The sequence below is a fragment of the Neltuma alba genome, unplaced genomic scaffold (assembly GCF_004799145.2).
Source record: "Neltuma alba isolate B1F8T4 unplaced genomic scaffold, ASM479914v2 tig00010787_pilon, whole genome shotgun sequence".
Classification (NCBI taxonomy): domain Eukaryota; kingdom Viridiplantae; phylum Streptophyta; class Magnoliopsida; order Fabales; family Fabaceae; genus Neltuma; species Neltuma alba.
The window spans coordinates 65,432-86,855 of NW_021635604.1; the positions used below are offsets into that span (position 1 = coordinate 65,432).

Consider the following 21,424-nt stretch of genomic DNA (forward strand, 5'->3'; position numbering starts at 1 on the left):
ATGCATTTTGTGTTGCTATATCTAACTTTTTTTGTCATTGTCTCAGAAAATACCTTACCAACCATAATTTGAGCATGAACTTGTTGGGCACGTTTGACAAAATACTTATTGACTCTATACATGGTTGCCTTAACTAAACCTGTTATTGGTAGACTTCGAACACCTTTAAATACATTATTCATGTACTCTGCAAGATTGGTTGTCATGTGTCCAAAACGAAGACCTTCAAGGTCATATGCACGTGACCATTTCTCTTTTGGGATGGCTTCGATCCATCTAGCTGTAAGAGTATGGTGCAATGCTATTTTTGCTAATTCTCTGTCAACAACATGACATTCATAAGCATACCCTGCATATTATTATTAGCACTTGTTAGAATGATTATAAAATCATATAGTTATAAGATCATAAAAAGCACAAGGAATCTCACCGATATTTATAAACTTCTTTTTTAACCAATTTGTTCCATTTGCTTTGTGAAGATTTGAAGTCACGTGTTGTAGACAAAAAACATGATGTCCATGTGGTGGTTGCCATCCAACTTGGGGTTGAGTAACAGCAGCCAAAATTGAACGATGTCTATATGAAATTAAGCAAATTCTTGTTCTATCTTTTACAACACATTGGCGTACACGGTGTAAGAACCATGCCCAAGCAGATCTTGTTTCCCCTTCAATTATAGCAAATGCAAGTGGCACAACATTTCGATCGCCATCTTGTGATATTGCCATAAGCAATGTGCCCTTGTATTTTCCATATAAGAATGTTCCATCAACTTGTATAATGGGTTTTAAATACGGAAATGCATCTATGCATGGCTTAAATGTCCAAAAAACACGATGAAACATTTCAATCGGTTGACTGTTTGTATTGACTTGAGAGCATTGTTTGTTTGAAAAATATATGCATGACCCAGGCATGAAGTGTTGAACTGCCACAATGCAGGATGATATAACATCTGCGTTCAACTTTGGATGGTCTTGAGTTAATGACGTGCTCAAGCACATGTGAGGCCCCCCATATTTTGTAATTTGTCAATAGTTCCTGCTTTCTTTTGTGCAAGCCTCACTCTCCAATTGCAATTTTCTCCATAGTTAACACAATGATATTCTTCATACTTTTTACAAAAATAATAGACTTTAAATGTATGATGAACATGAATAGAATATAGCTTGACTGCACGTCTTAAAACTTGGACATTACTAAATATTTTCCCAACATTTAACTCTTCATTATCACTAACATGCAAAATATCTTCCAATTCACCAAATTCAAGAGTTGTAATTGACTCAACATGAATTTGTGGCAAGGAAGCATTTACAACCTGATTTTGCTCATTCATCTCATCATATTCATTGTCATTGTCATCATTATCATCCCTATTACCAGCATTTAAATAAGAATCATATTCTTCCCCATCCTCTGATTCATCCATGATATCTTCTACGTGAGGAAGAGAACATGATGATATAATGTTCCCACCATCTATGAGGAGTTCAAATGGTTGGAAACTTTCCATGTGATCACTAAACATACATTCTTGTTCCATCATGTTCACCCTATTGCTACTTGATGGGGGCATATTTTTGACATAATCACCTATGGGTTGTGACTCAACATAGCCATTATCTAGTAAATCACATGTGTTAGCATACAACTCTGCACATGTTAATTGAGTTGAAAATCTTCTAGTCACTTGCCACATTTGTTTTATATCTGTATCATCTTTCAAATTGCATGCTTGGTATTGTGGTGGATTTATGCATGTAGGATACCTATATACTAAAGTTGTCACGTTTTGATGGGGAGGAAGTTGCAACTTTCGCCCAATAACTTGCTTCAATTTGCCCAAGGTAATGTTTTCATCAACTTTGATAATTTTCACATTATCAAACTTAAATGTTACACTGGCTAGGCCATTAAAAATTCATCCATTTGCGAATATACACACGAACTCCTTTCTATGATCCATTCTACTTCCTAATCATTTCATTATAATCATTAGTCAAGCAAGATTAAGTTATACAAATAAATTAACTCCACTATACCATTACTTTTTTGCAAAATCAATATTTATTATTAGCTCAGAATATCCTATATAACCAAACACATCATGAAATCCATATCTAAGGGAAAAAAATATAATGAAAACTGCGTAATTCCAAATTAGAAACTACTATAAAAGATGTGTTATTGCTATTATTCTCAAAATCTGTTAAAGTATAGTAAATAAACTTGATTACAAATTTAGTAATTTTCAGAACTTTTTAATCATTTTTTGTAAATTATTTATTTGCAATTAAAATAAATAAATAAGTTTAAGAAATAGAGATTTTTTTCCTTTTGTTTCTTTTTCTATTTCTATAATTTTATTTACATCAAGTATTAATTAATATATTATTGCACTATATAAAATACATTAAACATATATTTTTTAATATTAAAATTCTTTCTTGTAATATTATTTTAATAATAACATATCATGAAGATTTTTTTTATTTTACACATATATATTATTTATACCTTATAATACCTATTTATTATTTCGTTATTTTTGTAAAATTTAATTTAATAAATATTAATTTATTGCATGAAATTAAATATTTAATTGGACTAAAATCTTTTAGACCATTGGGTTGAAATGAAGGGTTCAAAAATAAAGATTTTTTTTCTAGTTTATCACATTCAGTAAAAATTATTTACTTTGATTTCTTTTAAATTGTAAAAATATATTTCAAATTCCTAGTTTTTATTTATCATAGAATTTAAATGATATAAGTTTAAAAGATTTTATACGTTATTTCAATTTATAATTCAAAACTTTTAAACACTTCTTTATTACAAAGATTTATAAACATAATTAGTTAAATATATATATTTATTATAAAAAATTAGTTAAAATTTTAATCAAATCTTTTATTTGTCTTAACTGATTGAAATTAATGTAACTATAAAAATATGATTTAAGACTTTATTAGAATCAGAAGTAAAATAGTAAATAAATTTTATTTTAATATAAATTTCAGTTAAAAATAATATTTTTAGAATCTTTTTAGAATACTCATATTAACAGTGTTAACTAATTGGACTAAACTGTATGCTTTTAAAAAAGAGGAAAGATCTATGTAATTGATGCAAACTAGAAGGATAGTCAGAGTATTTTATTCTTGATTCAAAACACTCGTATCATGACATGTCATCATCAATTAAAAAATACAACATAACAAATAGCATGGAAAAGGCAAAATGAAACAAAGAAATCATGAGTGCTCTTCATTCATTTCAATTTTACTTACACCTTATTTTTACCTAAAAAATATATGAAAGCAATAGTTCATTAGAAGTGGGTAGAACACTGTTCTTTTTAATTTACCAACTTAATATATACCACATATTTGATATTTAGGGCGTATATATAATTATTTTTCAGCTTTATCTTACCAAATTTAAACTTCTTGAGAAGTATACTTTTATAAGAAAAAATAATAATCATATACCAAGAAAAAATGAAGCTTATATCAAAATCTTAACATCTTAAAACAATATAACAGATGATAATTTTACCGTTAAAATAAGAGGCACCTAGCTTAGAAAGAGTACAAATATTCCAGATATGAACCCACCACTCACTTCCTGAAAATTAGAACAATGAAATATTAACTCATCAAGGATAGTATGGATGAAAAATCAAATTGTATATCACAACTGTAAATTTTTTAAAAGAAAAAATAGAAGAGAAACAACATACCTACAGCAGCAATAAAAGAGCTTGTCTTGTTTGGAAACAAGAGTGAAAAAATAATAGTACAGGAGAATAATGAAAATGAAACAATAAGTGAGAAGAAGAAGAAAAGAGAACTTGGCGAAGAAGAAGAAAAGAGAACTTGGCGAAGAAGAAGAAGTGAAGAGCAATAAAGCGTAAAGCGTGAAGAGAAGGAATTCACATATAATATATATAAAGCCATAGCTATAGCCTCACAGGATTCTCCCATGCTATGTCAGAGATGCTTATAGAGCATGCATAATTGGTTGGTCTTGCACACATAATTGGTTGGTTTTGCATGCATAATTGGCAGAAATTCATATGCATAATTGGTTGGTTTTGCATGCATAATTGGTAGAAATTCATACGCATGGTTTTGCACGCATAATTGGTAACAATTCAGACGCATGGGGTGAATAGGAAAAAGTGAAATCGTTCTTGGTGTGAACAATTTCTAAAATCGTTCATGCCAAGAATGACTTGTGTGTAATTTAAAAATCGTTCTTGCCAAGAACGATTTTAAGTGTAGCATATTGGTAAATAGTTTCAAAAGTGCAGCATTTTAGTATATAGTTTTACTGTTTATCGTATTTTGGTAAAAAAACCAAATATCATTGTCAGTTCATCACAAAGGAAAAAGATGTCCCGGAATCCAATGACACGCCTTCTCTTTCTCTCTCTTTCGCCATAAAGCAAGCTCTCACCCTCCTCCCTTATTCTCTAGTGTCTTCTTCCTTACCATCCTCCCCACCTCACCGTTCTTTTCTCATTAGTGTCATGGGCGAGGACAGCATCACCTAGAAGCATAACTGCCAAAGCCATAGTATCAAGATATTTGGACATACTCTGCTTCTTCGTGGACTCTCCCTTCTTCCATTGTTGTCGAGGATTCCATCAATAATTTGTTGGAGAAATTAATCTTTTAGTCTTTATACTTTAACTCAATTGTGACTCAGTCTCTCAAGTTTGACGCGTTATAACTTAGTCCTGTAGTTTTTAAGTTGTGATGATTGGGTCCTTAAAATAGCTAAAACTGGGTGAGTCCTTGAAAACTTGTCCACGTGGCAGAATAAAAGCTGAGACGGCATCTTAATAAGCCACATCAGATTCTTAACTAGAAAACGAGGGAAGGAGAGAGGGAGGCGTGTTGAAGAGGAGGTCGTCTTCTTCCCTTAAACCAGAGCACGCTGATACTGATCTGAAATAAAAATTCATCACTGTCATCTTCACTGAGCTGTAGAGGCTGAGCTACTATTCTTCTCCTTATTATCATAAAAATTAACAACAAAATCTATCTATATAATATTTAAATGGAGGTGCGAAACTTACCCTCCATATTTGTGGAATCAGTCAGCCACATCGTGTGTTTATTCAAGGATATGCCTCTCATATATTGCATACATTGCTGCCCAAAGAGTTTTTATTTGTTGGAAAATTACCAACACTGAACCAAAACGCATTTGTCATAAATAACCCAAGTTACCTTCAACGAGTCTCTCTCTGTCTCTACTTCTGTTGGCGTCCAACTCCAGAAGCAGTCCCGGCATCTCCTCTCTCCTCACGTTGTCACACCTTTGTTAGAGGAGAAGATTACACCAGAGAATGATCCTCCCTCAGTGAAGATGAAAGTGATGAACTTTTATTTCAGACCAGTATTGGTGTGTTCTGGTTCAAGGAAAGAAGACGATCTCCTCTTCAACGCGTCTCCCTCCCTACCACCCTCGTTTTCCAGTTGAGAGTCTGATGTGCCTTATTAAAATCCCATTTCAGCTTTTATTTTGCCACATGGATGAGTTTTCAAGGACTCACCCAGTTTTAGCTATTTCAAGGACACAGCCATCACAACTTAAAAACTATAGAGATTGAGTTATAACAGGTTAAACTAGAAAGACTGAGTTATAATTGAGTTAAAAGTATAGGGATCAAAAGATTAATTTTTCCTTTTTTTTAAAAAAAAAAAACCGCAACTTAATATTTTATAAAAATTTGAAATTCAACTTTTTCTTTTCATGTACAAACAAAAATAAAATTTATGTTTTTCTAGAAACTATGTACAAATTTTCTGGTTCAACCTCTGCCTCCACGTTCTCCATGACCTTCCTCCCAATTTTCTCAATCGACCGTAGACACTCCTAATCTGTCGTTGAATCGAGCAATTGCACCACTGCCGTTGACCTAAGCTTCCGTGGTGTCGTCGCTCAGCTCAAAATCAAGGCTAAACAGTGACAAGAGGATCGTTTGGTAAATTACTGTGTCGTTGAAATTGGTTATGCTTCTTTGTTTCTAAGCTTCTTAGCGAACTTAATGATCTTGGTATATTGAATTTTTTAGATAGGTTATGGCGGTGAAAGTCTTCGATTGCTACATGGGCTAATATGTGCTTTTTGTACTTCAAAATAAGTGGACAGTATCATTTTTCTGCAGATGAAAGACCAACACATGATTCAACAAAACGGGGGCAAAATGGAAACGCAATAGGATGCAAATAGAAGAAAGTAGAAACCAGAAGTTGAAATTGCTTGGGAGGACCTAGTGGGTTTATTTTCTGGTAGGAGCCGTCATTTTTAAATTATAACATAGTTCAGCATATCCACGCATTTGAAAATAGTCACTCTAACACTACCTCTCACTATCTGTTTAGCACACAACAAACCAGATTGGTAACATTGAAATCTACAGAGCCATTCTTGCATGTTGAGGGATTACTATAGCACTACAAAAAAACAATGATTTACTGACGGAATTACCAACGGAATTACCGACAGAAGCCAAAATTACTGACGGAATTATCGACGAACAGGAATTATTGACGGAATTTCTGATGGAATGCATTTCGTCATAAATTTTTCCGTCACTAAATCAATTTGTGACAGAATCGCAAATTTTGTCGGTAATTTCTGATGGAATTTCTGTTGAAAAATACCGACAGAATTTTCCGTCGCAAAATTTGTGATAGAATATTCCGTGACTAATTAGCCACGGAATATTCCGCGGCTAATCAGCCATGAAATTTCGGACGGAATATTCCGTGGCTAATCAGCAACGGAATTTGCCATGGAATATTCCGTGACAATTTCCGACGTAAGCCAAAATGCTAGATGAGCATAGATTTTAGAAATGCTTCAATTAGTAAGGAAACAAAAGAAGGAAACTGTAAACACATAACAATAGCACTTCGTGTATGTCATACCTGTGGTCATAATTGCTGATTTGATAGCAGCTGGACTCCATCTAGGATGGTGATGTTTGAGAAGGCCAGCAATGCCGGCAACATGAGGACATGTCATGGAGGTTCCTGATAGAATGTTATAGTCAAAGCGACCTACATCTAAATCTAGGTTGGTGGGACTTGCCCCTGATGAATAAACAGCAATTATATCCTGACCTGGTACAGTTACATCAGGCTAAAATTGGGAAAAAAATTTGTTAGGAATCACAGAAACTCAGGAACCATGTAGTTGATTTAGGGAAATTAGATGGTTTGAGAATGGATAACCTTGAGGATTGATGGCAGAATCAAGTTGGGTCCTTTGGATGAGAATGCTGAAACTTTTGGAGCTGGCTTTACTGCGATAAATGTTTTTGCGTTATTCAAGAATGTAGTAAGGTTCCTGCAATGTATGTGTAAATGTAACCCTGTTATCACAAATAATTTTAGAAGAATTTCAAAAGGATTAGTAAATGAGAAAGATGCATGATAATTACTTGATATCAAAAGGATTTTGTCCTGCTGGGATATATTTTTATTCTTTTTTGGCTGTTGATATGTTGGAACATTGGAAGTATCTATAACTCGAGCAGCAGCTGTAGCTGTATTCAATTCCTTATCATTCTGCAGAATCATTTTCAAAGCACCTACATGCTTTGCCTCTCGTCCCTTGTCCACAGGCCTTAGGCTCCTTCCTCTCCGGCATACCAATATACTGCCTCTTACTCTGTTTTGATCAAGTGTTCCTGGTTTGCAATGATCCCTGCAGTAGGAACCCAAATGTTTTTACCCATACTGACATATAAACATCTGATAGTTCAACACAATCAAAAATCTATTCAAGAATAGGTAATTTTGTTCTTACGCATCGTCAAATGTCACATTAGGAAGCCTAGCATTACCAGCAATTAGCACAGGAGCTAATTGTCGTGATGTTGAGTTTGTGGCAAGACTGGTCCCCTGATTGTCCAAGTTATTAGAAACAATCAATCAAAAGCATAATATCACACTGGTGTATTGTTGTCTTGTTGAGAAATGAGCTGAACTGTTAATAGCTTATTAATAGTGCTGCTTATGTACACACACATATATGCTGATATTGATATCGATGTTATAGGCAAATACCTTCATGAGTTGGCCATTACTGAGAGTAATATTATTACTGAAGTCTCTGTCAATAGAGCCAGAAGCAATAGTGAAGATCCAAGGTGCCACATTGGACACAGTTTGAAGCTCAGGTCCATCATTACCAGCAGAGGCAACAACTAGAACACCTCTTGAAACTGCATGAAAGGATCCAATGGAGATCCCATTGGTCAACATGTCGTTGACATTTGGGACGGCGCTCCTGCCGATAGAAACAGAGAGCACATCGACACCATCTTGGATGGCTTCATCAGAAGCTTTAATCAAGTCTTCATCAGAGCACTCTTCAGAATTACGACGGCCCCAGCATACTTTGTACACTGCAAGACGAGCTTTTGGAGATCCTCCTTTTGCAGTGCCGTTGCCATTTCGAAGAACGCTCACATCTCTCACAAAGTCGCCGCCGGCCGTTGACAAAGTATGGGTTCCATGGCCAACAGTGTCACGGGCACTGATTCGAGTTGATGAGCTAAGGGGTCCGTTTTTTGTTTCGTAGCCCTGAAAGAAGGTTTTTGCTCCTATTATCTTCCTGTTTTATCATGTTACATAGAGCATGAGCATGTGTATGGATACAGAGATTTTCTTCTTGTTTGATTTTGGAATGTGTGTCCATAAATAAGTTAATGGGTAGTATTTTAATTGGAGAAAGTTAAATTGAAAAATAGTGAAATGTTTGTGACTGTGTGTCGGAGGAATTTTGATTTTTTAAATAATTTTAGTAAAACTGAAAGAAATTAATACTCCTCCGGTCCTTAATATAATACCCATTTAACTAATTTGATTAGATTAAGGAAATTAGGTAAGTTAGTTAATTATAAGAAATATGACATGTTTTTCCTAAAACACCATAATCATATTTCTTAATACCTTCTCTCCCTCTTCTACTTGATTATGGTTGAGAGAGTATCCATAGGGGTAATTTAGAAAAACTTGATAATAATAATAAATGGGTCTTATATTTAGGACCAAAACCAACTCAACAATTGAGTCCTATATTAAGAACCGGAGGAGTATAATTTAAAAGTAACAGCAGAAAATTTTTTTGGCCGAAAAAGTAACGACAGAAATTTTAAATGTGAAAAAATTGGCTTACCGTGTGTGTGCTTAAATTAAAATAAATTTGATTGACTTGACGGTGATTGAAACTCATGAAAAATGGCTGTATCAACACACACAAGAACAATTAGGGTTGGCATATACTGTGTTTATATAATTAAAGATGAAATAGTATAAATTAATTGCACACTGAACTAAGAGGTATTGCCTTTAGTGGAAGAGGCTTTGATTACTTAAACAGTGGTTTCGAATTTGAGCCTATGTAATTTTATAATTGAGCCTGATAATGTTTGAATCTGATTCAATCAGATAATGATATAAAAAATTGTAGATCGGGCCTAAATTTTGGTATATATAATCTAAGATGATTTGCTGATGTAGATGGCTCTAAAGAGACACATATGACGTGGGGGTAAAATTGCAAATTTCATGAATATGAGGGGCTAAAATTAATATTAAAATTGTTTTACAAACAAAATAAAGAAATGTATAAAAATAGTTGGAAGTTGTGAGCCCATGGTAGCCCATGTGATTCCCATTGATACGAACCAACTGTGAATTGTCCAATTCTTCGTTACTTCCTGTATGTCATATGTTATATCTAAACATATATATTATATTCTTTTGTTTTGGTAGGTAAATTAGATATATTATATTTCAACATTTGATAGATGGTGAGACATCGATATCGCAGTTTTTTTGCACACATTGCCATATCACAAGTTCTTACTCACTAGCAGTTGACGAATTGTCCATTTCCCTGTCGCTATAATTTTGGTAATGAAATTAATAAGCTTTTTAAAGAAAGCATTCAAATTAAATTGACAAAATAAATAGATAATTAAATAAATAAAAATGGAACCTGTTGCAAAGAGTTCTATTTGAAATGCCAGACAAGCTGAACAGCTCACATTTGGATCCGTCGCGCCACTTCTTTGCAAAGAGTTCTATTCGGAAGCTTTTCGATTCTGGCCAAACGCCTGAATAAGTGGGTAATAAATATATAAGATAAAAATTACATAAATCAAAATGTTAGTTCAAATTAGTTAAAAATAATAAATATATAAGAAATGTAATTTCTTTTTCAAACATACCCTTATTCATGAAGATGGTGAGTGAGAGACAGAATAAGTGGGGAAAGAGTGAGAGATACTAAGCGGAATTTGTTGGGCATAAAACTAAAAAAAGCATATTAAATTTTCAAACAAACAAAAAATATTGCTTATGAGGGTGTTTATATTAGCTTTTTAAAAGTGACTTTACAGGTAAATATGTGGGAGGATATGAGAGGAATTTTATCTAACACTGTTCTCAGGTTACCAACCAACCCCTCATATAAGATTGATTCTATATATAGAATAGGAATACGACACAAATTATCTCACATTTGCTCTAATAGGACTATGGCAGAATATATACAGACATTTATTGATATATAGAAGGAATTATATTACCAGTATCAATGCTGCCAATGATGACATTCTGACCAAAATTGCCCCTCACCCAGGCAGAGTCCAATCTAACTCTTCCATTCCTCTCTTGTCCAAGAAAGTCCCATGACCTGGTTCTGTGCAGCTTATGTGATTGGCTCAAGAACACTGACACCACTCTTGGATTTTCTGCATATGCATATATGTATATATCAGGATTTTTACCAAAATGCTATAAACAGTAAAATAAAATACCAAAATGCTACAGCATAAAAAGATATTACCAAAATGCTATACTTGAAATTCATCACCAGGAGATGAATTTATAAACTTCATCTCGCCCAAAACGAGTTCTTCAATAAAGTGGGAAAATTTGCAAATTCATTTGGTAGAGATGAATTTGTAAAGTTCATCTTTGAGTGATGAACTTCAGAAAAAGTACTTTTGTCTTTTTCTCCTCATTTCCATGCGTATAAGCATCCTTTCCCGTACGAATCTCTCAGAGCCACTTTTGTCTAAGTCAAAAAAGCAACTGAACTCTTTGCATGCGTCTGAAACTGAGAAGAATATTAAGTCATCTCATCTCCCTTGCCCGTGAAGCTACAGTAGCATCGTGGCTTGCTATATATTTTGCATCTCCTCTTACGCCCATGAATGCGTCTGAATCGTCCGAGCTTTACTTATATATTTTGCATCTCCTCTTATGCCAGTAGCCCATGAATGCGTCTGAGTCCTCCGCATGTTGAGCTTGTGTTCCCACTTCATGTATTCAGACTTCTCTCTTCTCTCTCATCATCTTACTCTCTCGTTTTATTAGTTGCTCTAGCCTCCTCCATTCTTTTGCTGTCTTGTTTCTCTACTCTCACTTCCAAACATTCGACACATACTTTTACTACTGCTGAGGGTATGTTATTTCTCTTGTGTATTTTTTATTTTGTCATTATAATATTTAATTTGATTTTCTTCTTTATTTTTTTATTTGATAAACTATTATTTTAAATCTCCAGGTGCTAAGTGGTGGGTTGAACAATTTCAAAAATCTATACTCTTAGGCGCCTCTTATTTTGCTGGTAAGAATCCTCTATTGTATAGTTTTAAGATCTCAAGATTTTGTTTTGATCTTTATTACCCATTTAGTCCTATTTATAAGGCACTTTTAGTATATTTCACACAGATTAAAAAACCGTTAAAATAATTTCACATCCACTATCTCATAATTTGATTATAAAAGTAACACTAATCAAGCACAAAAATGTATATTTTCATCAAGTATTTTTTTTTCAAGAGTCAGATCTGTTATGCATGAAAAGAACTAATGGCATAGGGAAAAAAAAGAGAGTAGAAGAGGTTAATAACAAAAGGAATGAGTAGGGGATAGTGGAAAGGATGAATAGAGAGAGAGAAGAAGTGGAACATGCGGGAATAATAGCATAAGAAGAAGACAAAATTGAAGGACCTTTAGCACTGGATAAAGGAGTAAAGAAAATGTACCAATTGTGCAAATAACTTAATAAGGATAATTATGTATGTTTGTATTAAAAATTATATCAAGTGCCTTATATATAGGATCAAAATTTACACTCTCTCTGTCTTATAAATAAAACTAGAGGAGTATCTTTTACGTATATGATTTTTTTAAATGAATATATAAGAAAAAAATTCATAGCTTTAACTTTTTTTTCCCATATTATTCCTTATTTGCTATCAATTTTAATAATTTTTTTGTTTTACTCGATCTTGATAGGTGTGTATTAAAGTAACTAACAATTAAAAAATTATTAAAATAAATGAAAAATTTTAGATATAAAAATAAATCTGAATAATTTTATTCATTTAATTATTTATTGTTTTAAAAAACCAAGGTTAAGAGAAATAATTATAAAAATTTAAATTGTATTTAATGAAATCAAGTAAAATATGTTTATTTACATTTAAACATATTTATAAAATATATATATGGGGTAAAAAAATTTATAAAATTAAAAGTAACAAAAGAGATGTTTGAAAACAAGAGAAAATTTCAATTAGAATAGAATAAAGACAGATAAAATTTAACTATTCGCTAAGGGTGTTCATGTAAATGAATAATTTCATTTCATTGTGTTTAAATATGTAAGATATTTTAGCTTAATAATAAATGATTTTGATTTGATTTCAATAAATTTTGTTATAAATATTGATAAGAAAAAGATTATAAATTTTTTTAGTACAAGTTAAGGAGATTATAAAAAAGATCTATTCAATGGAAGCATCATAAGAAAAAAATGTAGGGATTTAGTTAAGGGTACTTTAATATTTTTAAATTTATATTTTAGTATTTGGTCCTTATAAATAATTATAATTTTTAAGATCCTTCTCAATAAATATTATTTTTCTAGGTCCTTCCCCCTAATTTTTTCTTAAAATAATATAATTTTTACCTATTTACTAAATATTTTGGATAAAATAATGAGAATAAAATATAATATAAAAGTAAATTTTTATTAATAAGAAAATAGGTGGCAATATTTTGTTAAACCTTTTTCATTAATAAAAATGAATATCATAAAAAATTTAATTTTTAAGAATCTATAGTATACATAGATTTGATATTACTTTTAAAACTATTAGAAATTTAATTAAAAGGTACAGAATGAATCAAAATAGAATTATAATACATACATATATATATATATATATGAATAATTTTTTTAGCACTAGACTTAAACCTATACGAACTATGCATAGGAAACGATGATTTCTGAGTCTTTCTATTTTCAAAGTTTTGTCTTCTCCCAGTTGTACTTAATTAATGATTATAATGCAATATTTAGGAAATAGAATGGATCATAGAAAGGAGTTCATATGTATATTTGCAAATGGACGAATTTATAATGGCCAAGCCGGTACAATGTTTGAGTCCAACAGCGTGAAAATAATCAAAGTTGATGAAAATATTACATTGGACAAATTGAAGCAAGTTATTGGACAAAAGTTACGACTTCCTCCCAGTCAAATGGTGACAAATCTAGTATATAGATATCCTACATGCATAAATCCACCACAATACCAAGCATGCAATTTGGAGGATGATGCAGATATAAAAGAAATGTGGCAAGTCAGAAGAAGATTTTCAACTCAATTGACATGTGCAGAATTGTATGCCAACATATGTAATTTTTCAGATTATGGTCATGTAGAATCACAACCAATGGATGATTGTGTAGGAAATACACTCCCGTTAAGTAGCAATGAGGTGAACATTATGGAACAAGGGTCCATGTTCAGCAATGACATGGAAAATTTTCAACCATTTGAACCACCCATAGATGGTGGCAACAATGGACCATCATGCTCTCTTCCTCAAATAGAAGACATTGTGGATGAATTTGAGGATGAAGATGAATATGATTCATATTTAGATGCTAGTAGTGGGAGTGATAATGATGACAACGATAATGAACATGATGATATGAACGAGCAGAATGAGCTTGCAACTGCTTTCTTATCGCAAATTCACGTCGAGTCAGCTAAAGCTCCTGAGTTTAGTGAATTAGATAATATTCTAAATGTTGGGGATAATGAAGAATTATATATTGGAAAAATGTTTAGCAATGTCCGTGTTCTAAGACGTGCAGTGAAGTTATACTCTGTTCGAGTTCATCATACATTTAGGGTTCACTATTCATGTAAAAAATATGAAGAATATCGTTGTATTAATTATGGACAAAATTGCAATTGGAGAGTAAGGGCTTGCAAGAAAGAAAGCAGAAACTTTTGGGAGATCACGAAATATGGGGGCCCTCACACATGCTTGAGTACATCATTAACTCTAGACCATCCAAAATTAGATGCTGATGTTATATCCTCTTGTATTGTGGCAATGGTAACTGACAAGCCAGATGTGAAAGTGTCACAAATTATTGAAAGGATGCAATCCATATTTGGTTACACTGTATCATATAGAAAAGCATGGAAAGCAAAACAGTTAGCAGTTGCGATTGCTTTTGGGAATTGGGAGATCTCATATTCCTTACTCCCGAAGTGGTTAGCCGCAGTTCAACACTTCATGCCTGGATCATGCATACATTTTTCAAATAAACAATGCCCTGAAGTTAGTACAAATGATCAACCAGTTGAAATGTTTCATCGTGTTTTTTGGGCATTCAAGCCATGAATAGATGCATTTCCTCACCTCAAGCCTATTGTACAAGTTGATGGAACATTCTTATATGGAAAATACAAGGGCACGTTGCTTATGGCAGTATCACAAGATGGTGACCAAAATGTTGTACCACTTGCATTTGCTATAGTTGAAGGGGAGACAAGATCTGCTTGGGCATGGTTTTTATACCTTGTGCGCCAATGTGTCGTAAAAGAAAGAATGGGAATTTGTTTAATTTCAGATAGGCATCGTTCAATTTTGGCCGCTGTTGCTAATCCCCAAGTAGGATGGCAACCACCACATGCATATCATGTTTTTTGTTTACGGCACATGGCTTCAAATCTTCACAAAGCACATGGAACAAATTGGTTGAAAGAGAAGTTTATAAATATTGGTGAGATTCCTTGTGCTTTTTATGATTTTATGACTACATGATTCTATAAACATCCTAACAAGCTAATATTTTTCTGTAGGGTATGCCTACGAATGTCATGTTGTTGATCAACAATTAGCAGAGATAGCATTGCACCATGCACCTGCAGCAAGATGGATTAGAGCCATCCCAAAAGAGAAATGGTCGCGTGCATATGACCTTGAAGGCCGTCGCTTTGGACACATGACAACTAACCTTGCAGAGTGCATGAATAGTGTATTTAAAGGTGTTCGAAGCCTGCCGATAACTGGTTTAGTTAAGGCAACCATGTATAGAGTCAACAACTATTTTGTCAAACGTGCCCAACAAATTCATGCACAAATTGCAGTTGGTAAAGTATTCTCTGAGACAATGACAAAGAAGTTAGACATAGCAACACAAAATGCTTCTGCGTGTGTTGTTCGAGAATTTGACAGAATATCAACATCATTTGAGGTTGTGGAGCCCTACAATGTTCAATGTCGTCAATTTCGTCGGTGTTGCAAGGTTAACTTGATTGACAAAAAATGCGATTGTGGAGAGTTTCAAGCAGAAAAGTATCCATGCATGCATAGCATTGCTGCATGTGCACAAGTGGGCATAGACCATTTGCAATACGTGGATCCTGTTTTCAGATTAGACACCATGCAAATGGCTTATAATAATGAGTTCCAACCAATGGGTGATGAGATTTACTGGCCACAAATTGATTGTCCTACTCTAATACCAGACCCATCAATGATTCGAGAAAAAGGACGTCCTCGTTCAAGTCGCATACGTAATGAAATGGATTGGATCACTCCCAACCAACCTAACAAGTGTGCATTGTGCCGACAAGTTGGTCATAACCGTTCTACGTGTCCACAAAGTGTAGCATCTAAACAATAAATTATGTAGTTCACTTGTTGTAATAAATTATTATTTTGTGAAGATTAGACTATAATTACTTTGATTATCTATTATGTTATTTGTAAATTTTTCTTTAATTTATACAGAGACGTTTTAAAATGGCACAATCTCCAGAAGAGATTATCAACCTTGGCTCAGAGGATAACTCTCTTTTGTACTTGCAACCTCAACATATTTCAGAACGTGTGTGGAATGATAATGTAAGTAAAATCTATTTACTATAGATTATAAATTCTATGCTTCGATACTAACCTTTTTCCTTTTCTTTCTATGGTAGGTTAATAGAATCCTACATACTAGACAAGTGATGCACACTAATAGAATGATTGACCCACCCAATCAAATTATTGAATATCTTATATTAACCGGATTTTATGGTGCTACTAGAGTAGGACAATTTGAATACGATCGAGGTTTGGTCTCAGCACTTGTTGAGAGGTGGCGTCCTGAAACTCATACATTTCACACTACACGTGGAGAGTGTACCATAACATTAGAGGATGTAGCTATACAATTAGGCCTTCCATGCACAGGAATGGTTGTCATTGGGCGTACCGACTATAACTGGCTAGACATTTGTGAATGGCTTCTAGGCGTTAGACCACCTGCAGATAGACTACATGGGCAATGACTACTTATAAGTTGGTTGGAAGAGCAATTTAATGACTTACCCGATGATGCAGATGATTTACAAGTTCAACAATTTACTCGTGCATATATCCTCAGGTTAATTGGCGGCTACCTCTTACCAGATAGATCGGGTCAAAGAGTATATTTAATGTACCTCCCACTACTCTATGATTTACAAGAAGTTGGAAAGTATAGTTGGGGATCAGCAGTTTTAGCTCACCTTTATAGAGAATTATGTAATGCTACTAATCCAACTGAGGATGGGATTGGAGGATGCTTATCACTGCTACATTTATGGGCATAGGATCGCTTCCCCATGCTAGCACCACAACGACCTGTGTATCCAGATCCGCACTCTAATATCTATCCTTTCTTACCTCCATTGGGTTTTAGGTATGTAAAATTCACTTAACAACTATTTGATATGCACTTATATTATTTAAATTATATGATTTTTAACATTACTTTTTGCAATAACAGGTGGAAGAATGTGAGACAGAATGCCCGTCCACTTACTGTCTCTTTACTCCGATATAGGAGTTTCCTGGATAAAATGGTTGACGACGAGATAATTTGGCAGCCATATGAATCTACTGAAGTGCGCCAATTAATTCCAGAGTATTGTTTGACTACACCTGAAATTTGGCGTGCCTCAGTTCCTCTGATATGTTTTAATATTATAGAATGGCATCATCCTGATCGTGTATTAAGGCAATTCGGTCGTCAGCAACCAATTCCTGCCTCGCCTATTCATTTGCAAAACTACACACAATGCAATTACGAGGTAGAACAACTACAAATTGGATTGACAAATACTCAGACTTCATTCAAGCATGGGATGGATGGCCACATGCAGTTATTAATGCTCCTATGGCACTTGATGAACTTGATCGAACATCTCAATATATGCAATGGTATTGGAGACATACGAGACGATGGATCCAACGTATTAGTAGTGATACAGGTTGCGCGGTATGTTTTTCTTCTTTTTTTCACCAATACCATTTTTTCCTCATACTAAAAGTGTTATAACCTGATATCTTATTATTTATTTCAGTATGACATAGCGGAGGAGTTATATAGGCTATCCATAAATTCTCGTTCAACATGCCCTAATTGCATTGATTATCAAGATAGGGTTGCTCAAGACCAACGCAACATTTTGCTTGCTCTTAGAGAACAACGTTTTAATATGAATCCCCAACCTGCTCCACCAACAATTGAGTTGTCTCGCCTACAAATTCCTCGAGATAGACCGAGCAGGCGACGTGGGGGTTACTTGTCAACACAACCTATAATTGAAGATGAAAACATCAGGGAATAGGAGCCTCCAATTTTTAGTCAAGCTGATCACATGTCAGCCTCTTCATCATCCCCTTTTATCTCTCTCAGTCATACACAATTTGAGCCTCATTACATGACACCCTCATCACCGTTCCCTTCTGACTCAGCCAATCCTTCTCAATTTCAATCGTTCATGACCTTATTAGATAATCCATCAGTATTTTCTGCTGAATATAATGCTTCTACTTTTGAGCATGGTGGACCATCAAATGAAGCATTTATCACCCCTCGACAGTCCATACATTTGAATGAGTCGCCTTGGTTTGATTTGAATACGCCAACTACACAAACAAATGAGACGCTTCAATCTCAAGAAGCCAACATGCAGCAGCAACAACGGCCACAACGTATGTGAAGGAGAACAAGGTGTGGTACCGGAAGTCACCTTTTGTAAGGTAGATTATTATTATTTTTCATTCATGTAAACTTAACTATTATTTGTTATTAATTATTTTTTACAAAATCTATTCATTACATTTTTTATTTTAAATTGATACATCTTATTAGTTCATCCTAATTTCATAATCATTATTAGTATTGTTAATATTATATAATATCCTCTAATTAATAATTATGATTTTTCATTCCAATAATTGTTTACTCATTATAGTGAAATTTGAAATTGTTTCTTAAAAGATGAATTTTTTATATTGATTTCTAGAAGATGAACTTCCATTACAAGTATGATGAAAGATATCAAATAAATTATTCTTTTGTGGATGAATTTTGGAAATTTTTCACTTGAAAATGAATTTCGCATATAACATTTTAGTAAATCTTCTTAAAGTATAGCGTTTTGATAAAAAAAATTTACTGTTTATAGGTCAACAGTAAAAAAGCTTCCATTCTTGGGAAGATGATTGAGACGTATGGGTAAGGCAAAAAATGTTTTTTTTTTTTAAATGTGTTATCAGTCTTGGAAAGAATGTATCATTTTAAAAATTTCTTTTTAATTTTAAAAAAAATATTCAGATATTCATATGGAATGGAGGCAGAAGAGGACAGAATGGCTTAGGGGCTCTTAAAATTAATCTGTCAAAGATGAACTTCTAAAATTCACCTCTATGAGATGAACTTCTAAAATTCATCTCCACCAGATGAATTTGCAAATTTTTCCACTTTATTGAAGAACTCGTTTTGGGCAAGATGAAGTTTATAAATTTATCTTTTGGTGATGAATTTCAAGTGTAGCATTTCGGTAATATCTTTCCGCGCTGTAGCATTTTGGTATTTTATTTTACTGTTTATAGCATGTGGGTAAAAAAGCCGTATATATCATTTTCCCAACCATAGTTTCTTTATCGTCTCACGCAACTCAACCCACATGTTCCAGATCCACTTTCATAACAAAAACAGATCTGAACCACTCTCTCTGTAAAAGATGATGAGGATGACGATTCATATGAAGTTCAAAAAAAAGATTCTTACTTTTGAGCTCTTGTGCCTCTTCGTCTTCGAGTAATGCAGCAAAGCCATTGATGTGCTTGTTGTAAGAGTAAAACATAGCTTCTTTGGCCTTCTCATGGCTGCCAAACACAACAATATATATATATATATATATATATATATGAACATTAATCACGAAGACAATGTTGAGATTGAACAGAACAGACAGTACCTTCCCGTAACAGAAGCGAGCAAATCATGATGGGAGTTTGTAGCAGCGTCCATATCAGCAGAAGAAGGTCGGGGGCCATGAGAATGTGATCCCAGGTATACAACGTACGACTGCAATTAGTGGTGAAATTAATGAAGATTGTTAGTATATATATATAATACTGATCACACACACTTGCCTTTTTAATGGCATACACAGGTTGCTGAAGCTGTGTAATGAAGGAGAAGCAAAGCAGAAAGGTTGAGAGAAGAAGCTGCAACATTGTTGAGAAATAGATAGTGATGAACCAGACTGGCGAGTCTGCTTCTTCTTCCTGGCTATATATATATATATATCTATATATCCCTTAAATTATTACATCCTGGTAGTGAAATCCTGGATTATTGTTGGGATGAATGAGTTGTATTCATATCATATATACTTCATATATAGATCGTGTAGCTTTGTTCTCTCGTCCAACTCAGATAGGACAAGTCATTTTAAATAGGTCAAGTCAATTTTCTGCTAATTTTAGTTTGAAATATAAACACCATTAATCATGGGGGTTTAGATTGTAAAGAAGACGAACCAATAATATTCAAATTTCTGCTGATTAACAAGAGATTGGTGTGGCTCATTGTGTTCCAAAACGAAATTTCTGCTAAAAAGAATACCTGTATGCAAACATTTTGTGTGTGTGTAAAACTTGTGTCCATATTATTAAATACTCATTTTTCATAAATATCCTTATTTATCACTAACTCCTCCTTTTTTAGAAGCAATAGGCAAAGAATGAATTATTATTAGTTATTAATGAATAAACTAGGAAAAAAAATCAATTCGAAAGACTAGCTTAACCAATTTTTTTCATGTGTGATGCTAATAATTATAACTTAAATTTATGTATAGGATTAAAATTTATAATATGCAATGTGGTTCACAAGTCAAACGTGATGACCAATGTATCAAATTTTGAGTCCACCTAGTTTGAACGACAAAAAGAAATATGGCTGCTTTGGAAAAATAAAATTTGATAAAACAATATTGTTATTTTTTTTATTTGATTTAAAGGGTTCTTGTTAAACATGATGTTTCAAAAGTATTTAATACAATCTTCATATAAATTAATCAACATGTGGTTGTTGGAAAGTGACACTTAATATTCTATTTCTAATGTAACCAAGAAAATGGTGACCAGTGATTTTACTTTTGATTCCTATGCTTCCTTATTCTATTTGTCATCATAATAATTCAAATGCGTTCCTCATGCAATGGTAGAAAACAGGGTTATTGGGCTTATCTTCTTTTAGATTTGTGTATACTATTTTATTTGAAAATTTAAGTAAAATGCTTTCTTAGAAATGGGAAAATTGGGAAAATTTTCTTGTTAAAAATTTTCTTGGTGATAATATTGAGTAGGACCTGATAAATTTTCATACTAAAAAAGTATCAATTTCGATGCTCATCACATTGATGATTACCATGATACTAATTGAATCTCAATAGTTTAAATTTAATATGGATGGCTGAGATTTATTTTTTGTATATTTTTTAAAAAAATTTCTTTTAATAGATAGATAATCTAAAATAAATGTAATTTTTTATTTAAAAATTATTAATTAAAAAATTTAAATCCAAACCCTTACAAAATGCTATAAGTATCGAACTGGTTCCCAAAATGCTTGCACTTTGGTTAAATATATTCATTATCCGTTAAATAGGATTAAAAATTCGCCTTATGAAATAAAAATACCTATAAAATATGCATTAGATATTAGATAATTC

The 21,424-nt window shown here is 33.1% G+C and overlaps 1 pseudogene; it reads right to left on the reverse strand.

The window, feature by feature from the left end:
- The window catches only part of LOC114759102 (subtilisin-like protease Glyma18g48580), an 82,834-nt pseudogene extending 62,848 nt beyond the window's left edge, over window positions 1-19,986 (reverse strand).
- Window positions 19,987-21,424: the final 1,438 nt, after the last annotated feature.